The 6,844-nt window shown below is 40.5% G+C and overlaps 1 long non-coding RNA gene across 1 annotated transcript; it reads left to right on the top strand.

The window, feature by feature from the left end:
* The first annotated feature begins 4,596 nt into the window (after nt 1-4,596).
* Nucleotides 4,597-6,844, top strand: LOC144588628 (uncharacterized). Its single transcript, XR_013544255.1, has 2 exons — nt 4,597-4,685; nt 4,797-6,844. It is a non-coding gene; the product is annotated as an uncharacterized LOC144588628 (long non-coding RNA).

Genomic DNA, 6,844 nt, shown 5'->3' with positions numbered 1-6,844 from the left:
CCTATTTTATCTGTTAAATAAGTCATCAGGGGTAGTAAGAATACCAATAGAATGATTTGAAGCCAGAGAATGAATGTCAAAATCCTAACAAGACTATGCCAAGAAATATGGAAAACAATGGTCCATAGACTGGAAATGTTTAATATACACTCCAGTCCCCAAGGAAGGAGATGCCAAGGAGTGTGTTGACTATAGGACCATTACTCTAGCTTCTCATGCAAGCAAAGTGATACCCAAGGTGTTGCAATGAAGGCTTTTATCTTATATAGAATGAGAAATACCTAATGTCCAAGCTGCCACTGTGGGGACCTTCTGCACATGTCACTGCTCTCCAGAGCCAGCCCGTAGCAGCAGCAAAAACTGAAGGCTGTTCCTGCCTCTGTTTCCATCTACCTCCATCTCCTTAGTGGTGGGAGGATGATCCCTCTGTTTCTTACTGACTGCCGCCGCCTCCTTCCTTGCAGAGGCATCACCATTGTATCCATCTCTCTTCAGGGCAGCTCAGCATGAGTCCGCAAAGCTTCTGCCATGGTTTCCTTCTTGGCAGATGTACAGGCAGATAAGGACACAGGCAGCCACAATCTTTCTTTTGGAAGGCAGACAGTGGATGAGAACGCAACAGGATCAGTGTTGCCCTCCTCACTTGGGTGTGTCCGTGCACCACTACTGCTTTCTTGGGTTCTTTTTCTTTTCTTCTCTCTCTCTCTCTCTCTCTCTCTCCTGAGGTGACAAGTGCTGCAGTGGTGCAAGGTGGGGGAAGTTCATGCCTTGGACCCATCTCCAGCCCCCCCCCCTTTGGCTGTTAATCCTAAATCCTGTTTCCAGCACTGCAGAAGGATTCCTCTGCCAGTACAGTTGGCTACTGCAAAGAGAATAGGTAGGGGCACCATCTTGTCCTAGGTGTCAGGTAGTGAAGTGTTTTAGGCAAGCCTTGTACCTCGTCTTTCAATAAAAAAAAAAATTCCCAGTGTGCCTTAAACAAGTTGTAATAATACAAAACTAGTGGTCCAAGTTCACACACAGTCTGGTGGCGTTTAGTCTTCTCTCATTAATACATGGGGCCAGAATGTAAAAGCCTTTTGTTCCATAGCCCAAGGCATCCAGTAGCTGGAAAAGAGTTTTCTTTTTAGCAGAGAAGCTAACACAACTTCTCTCAGCAGCTGTTTCTCCTCTGGTCAGTGAATGGCACCAGAATCTGAAGGTGAATATCCTGATGAATGGAGGGAAAATAAACTACAACATCACTTGGCTCTATTCACCATACTTTTTCCCCTCTTTTTTCCTTTCTTCTTTTTTGGACAGAGTGTACAGGAGAGGATATTGATTGCCCCCCAATGCCAAAAATTGTTACTTAGGGCTCTGCCTTGATTTGATGTGGCCCAATCCATGTGCCTTGCGTCAGCTGTTGAGTTCCAGGCCAACCACAACTAGTGGCAGAGAAGGAGTGAGGGGACAGACAAAAGTATAGAAATGTGTAGCCAACAAGAAGGTTCATCAACAGGCAAACCTGGTGTAGAAGACTGTATAGGGATGAGGGAACATTGTGTTACTTACTGTGGTCCTCCAGTGTAAGTTCCCTTCACTTTGGCTGATGCAATTCATCACTGGAGAGTAGGATGAACACAGGGTTCAGTTTTCACCTGATAAGCCTTCCAGTCACTATTTCAGTGTCCAGTGGCGGCTCAGATCCTGACACTGATGTCAACAAATAAAGTGATCTTATTCTTTCCTGCAGTGGCCAATTATACACATTACTTCATTTGATTCTTTATATCCATCTCAAATATTTTGCAACTGTCTAATGCTCAGATTTTCAGAATTTTAGTTAATTGATTCATTGCAGGAGGGTGTTTGATATTTCAACATTTTAATAACAATAAGTAGTTTATACCAATTCTAAAAGAAGATATAGATTTTTTTTGTGAATGAAAATGAGATTCATGTTGGCCCAGCTAACAGATGGATAATTCTTAAGCTTCCCAAAGAAACTTGTACCATTGCTCAATTCAACCGTAATATGAAGGCAAATGTTCTCAATACAATTAGCCTATGCCTCAGGTAAGCTTCTCCATAAGAAAAAAAGAGTATTGTTTTCATCAATATTAAATCAATATTAAAATCACAATATCTACCAAAGTCTATGTAAGAATTCATGTAAGGCTATGGAGGCAGGTTATCAAAAAGTCAGGCATGTAATTGGATGCAACTGAAAATCAATCATGTAAACAAGAGTACATAACCCATTCCATCAATGTATAATGTCGAATGCCTGGGAAGGGAAAAATGCAATACAGCATTCAGAATTGAAAAATTCCATAATATCAACTCTAACTGCTCAGGGACCTTATTCCTGGAGTTTTAATAATTTGACTATCCAATAAATTGGCTTCTACTAAATCGATGTACAATTCTTTCTGAGCAGGAGTTCCTCAACATAGAGGACAACAACAGGGATCATTCCTAAAATGAACATAGTCTTGTTGATTTCAGTGTTTTGTAACTTCTATAGGCAAGGTTTTTAAGCATCTAGAAAGCTTGCTGAGTTTTGTGGGTCTGATGTTGCTTGGACTTCAATAATAATTGTGTGCTCTCAAGTTAATTCTGATTTAACAGCAACCCTTTTCCGGGTCTTCTAGATAGAGAGTATGTGGAACTGGTTTACCATTCCTTTTGTCTGCAGGCACCCTGGGATTGTGCAGCTTGCTCAAGGCTGCACGAGCTGGCTCTTCTGGGATGCACAGTGGGGAACTGAACTCCACAGCCAGATACCTAGTTCACATATTTTCTACTATACATCTGTACAGGCGTACCTCCGTTTATGAACGCCTCAGTTAACGTAATTTTCGGTTTACGAACTGAAATCCGTTGAAAACAATACGTCGGTTTACGTTTTTCCCCTGGTCTTTTTCGGTTTGCGAAGAAAGTTTCCCCAGGATGCATTGTGCCTGGAGGTTTGTAGCACTGCCCCCGTTTACAAAAATTCTGCATTACGTAACGTTCCAGAGAATGCATTAATTTCGTAAACCGAGGTACTACTGTAATACCAACTTATTGTTATCATGGCACAGTGGTTAAACTGGGCTACTGCAGCCAAAACACTGCTCATGATCCGGTATCAATCCCAGATTCACTCAGCCTTCCATCCTTCCCAGGTTAGTAAATTGTGTACCTACCTTGCTGGAGGGGCAGCAATGTGTAGCCTGCATAATTAAATTGTAAACTGCCCAGAGAGTGCTTTAAGCACTATGCTTTGTTTCACACCTATAAAACAGGTGAGTCAACCCAGAAGAGTCATACTCCTCCCAAGTTCAATCATCCTAAAGAATGTGAATACACAAAAATTGGGCTACACATTTTGCGCTAAGGGGACAGAAAGCACAGAACAAGCAAAGCCAGAACAAAATTCAGAAGTTGGCTGAAGTCAGAATGACCTCTACAATTGTCTTATTTTGATGCTGCTGCAGTAATTTAGTTTTAAGGAGTGCCAGTTTTAAAACTGAAAATCCATAGTCTTAACTCTTTAAAAAGAATTATTCAAGATAATAATTTTTGCTGCTTTTTGACACATTCCTCTGGAACTTTATATCCAATAATACCCCGAACTGAAAATATTGTTTAAAAATAAACTCAGTTTTAAAACTGAGGCTATGGTCACACCAATAAAATGTTTTCCAGTTCTCCTTTGATTTTGCAATTTAAATTTGTGGTCACATGACACATGGCCATTAGCGAATCATTTACCCAGCAAGTGTGCTAACTGCAGATCATTTCTCACTCGGCCAGCGGCTTCTACTTTTCTGTTGTGGATCTTTTTTTAAAAAAAGTTGTGTTCCTGCATGTATGAACGATCTTATCTCAACTTTTTTGGAACTACTGTCCGCATGCATGTCTTTTAAAAGACAGCACACAACTTTTTAACTTTTTTTATTTTTCTGCAACATTTGTGTCTATACCTCCATTAACGTCTGCCAGACAGTTTCAACAAGATGTCTTAGGTGCTTATTGAATTGAAAGGAAATGACTTGGTAACCCAAAAATTCATTGGGATGTGCATCCGGGAATAAATGCCACATGGCCTCAAAGCATGACAGGAATGCAATTAAAAGTCATATAGCCGCAGGGGGACATTTCACTGCTGTGACCATGGCATTAGTTCTAAAAAGGAAACTGGAGGGGGAGGAATGAAGTAAAAAATAATCGCTTGTGACACTACTCTCTACATTTATGTCCCCTGTAACTGACATATAGAATACTAGCCTAGTGTTACTAGTATCAGTGTTAATATTATCCTGTGGTTAATGTTACTCAGAGGTTTCTCCCACGGCCACAATGTCCAGGTTGCTGCTAGTAACTTGGTTTGTGAACTAAGCAAACTCATGACCAGCCTTTGAATGAAGAACTGCATAGGCAAAGATTACATTCCCATCTGAAGAATTTATCTTCTGTTGCTGTCTTTGTCCGGATGCTCTTTGATACACCTCCCTTCTAGAAGCCATGGCTTGGCTTCCCGTTCCCATTTAAAAGTTTTAGCCTGAATTGACATTGTCGTGGTGCTTCACCACTACGAAGATTATTAATCAAAGATACCCTATTCTCCTTTCCCGAAGGGCAAGGCTAGGTAAAGATCCGCCTGAGAGAAATGGCAGCTTGGAAATACTGGAAGATTGTGCTCCACACACCATCAGGTATGTGAAAGGGATGTGGAAACAATACAAACCGTTCTCCATTCTTACAAAGTTCCTTCAATAGTAAGAAATGCCTCACTTCACATGTTGTTATATAACTTACTTCTGAAGCACAACGAGAGCTCTGTCGGGTGGAACCTTGAACCTGAACTGCCTTTGCAATTGAGGAGAGGAAGAAGAAGAAAACGATAGGAAGAGAGATATATAAAGCTTAAGTATAAGTTCCAGCAATCCCAGGTATATATTGATGCTGAAAGAATGGAAGCAGGCAGCTTTTCTTAAAATTTGAAATGAGAAAATACAAAGGCAGACTTGAGGGGAGAAACAAGGCAAACATCTTGTATTCCGCCTACAATCTCTGGCTTATTTTATAATGCATTTAATGTTCTTTTTAAAATAACTCACAAAACAAAATTTCCAAAGGAGAATGATTTTTCTTTCCACAAGGCCTGTGGAAAGAAGCCCCCTTTTGGGGGCTCTTGAATGCTAACTTTCTTCCTGACAACCTTAATGCTCCAGGTGTGTTTTTGCGAAGAAAGAAATACAATATTTCTCCATCTGAACTATTTGATCTCACTAGAGTGTGTATGTGCTACAGAATCTAATCCTGCTATTTGTATTCTACAATGTAAGGAACCTTGATTATAAAGGTGGTGATGTTTTAAATCTTGCCCAAAGCCAAGATCAAAAGGTAGCCTTCACTAATCCCAAAACCTGATGCGTCCTTTCCTGTTTTATAAATATATATATATATAGAGAGAGAAAAGATTGAACAGACAACTGTTATATACAGCAGAGCTTTGGCCTCAACTGGTTGAAAAATCCTAGGGCTCAGCTGAGGTCTGTAGTGATGTAAGATGGGACCACAGTTCAAAGGCAGAGCACATGCTTTGCATGAAGAAGATAACAAGCTGAATCCTCTCATGTCTCCATGTACCGTTATAAAAAAAAATCCAGCCTTGAACCACAAAGGGGACCAGCCAGTCAGGGAAGACAATTCTGAGCAAGGTGGACCTATGGAATAAGGTAATTTCATAGAATCAAAGCAATTCTATTGGAGATGAAAGGGACTGGTTTAGGGACACCAGGACTCAGCATTAACAAGCAAAATCTTAGGTAATTATCCTGGTTCCCCAGGTCTCTAGGCAAGGAGATATACCTCAGGTAAGCACTGCTAGAGAAGAGGAAAGTGTGTATATGTGTTGTGAAGTGTTTTTAATGGCTGGCTGCTTGTCTCCAGGCATTCCCACTTGGCACCAGTGTTCACTGGCTCAGTGTAAGCAGGGGATTTGGTTTAGATTATACCTGACTAGCCCAGTGGTTTTTCCTACTTTCTTCAGTTTAAGCTTGAGTTTTGCTATAAGAAGCTGATGATCAGATCCGCAATCACCTCTTGTTTTTGCTGACTGTATAGAGCTTCTCCATCTTTGGCTGCAGAGAATATAATCAATCTGATTTTGGTATTGCCCATCTGGTGATGTCCGTGTGTAGAGCCGCCTCTTGTGTTGTTGGAAAAGAGTGCTTGTGATGACCAGCTTGCTCTCTTGACAAAACTCTATTAGCCTTTGCCCTGCTAATAGTACTAAAGTTAGTACTGTAGTTTATTCTCCCTGTCTAATATAGAGTAAGATATTATAGTTGCCCTTTCCCATTTTGAAACTTAGATACCTATATATTTTAAAACTAGAGGATATGTTCCATGCTCACCGCAGCCCCAAATGTAACCCATATTTTTCTGACCCACAGCTACATTTCCCCCACTTTCTTTTTACTGGAAGTTATTCCTTTCTTTGTGATAGAATTTGTGTTTAATCTTCCAACAGTGGGTATCTGCTAGAGCACTGACCCTGTCAGAAATTCTTATACTTTTGAATCTAATTTCTAGCACAGTGTTATCATTTGATTGATTAGTCAGTGTTGGTACTGCAATCTGAACATGCAAATGCTCGCAGAATGCTAAATATTACCATTGATTATGTATTGGGAGTTGCATTGCGTTGCACAATGTGGGTTGCACAAAAGGCGATGAACAACATGACAACATCCAATTCTAGTCAAATCTATTTATATTAATTGGGTGGTTTATGGCTCTCAGTTTACCTTTCTTTGTTCAGGCTTGCATCAGGCATTGAAATAATGGATATATGTTTTGCTGTTGT

Source organism: Pogona vitticeps, chromosome 4 (genome assembly GCF_051106095.1).
Source record: "Pogona vitticeps strain Pit_001003342236 chromosome 4, PviZW2.1, whole genome shotgun sequence".
Lineage (NCBI taxonomy): Eukaryota > Metazoa > Chordata > Lepidosauria > Squamata > Agamidae > Pogona > Pogona vitticeps.
The sequence above is the reverse complement of the archived record's forward strand: the minus strand, read 5'-3'. Positions and strand labels throughout refer to the sequence as shown.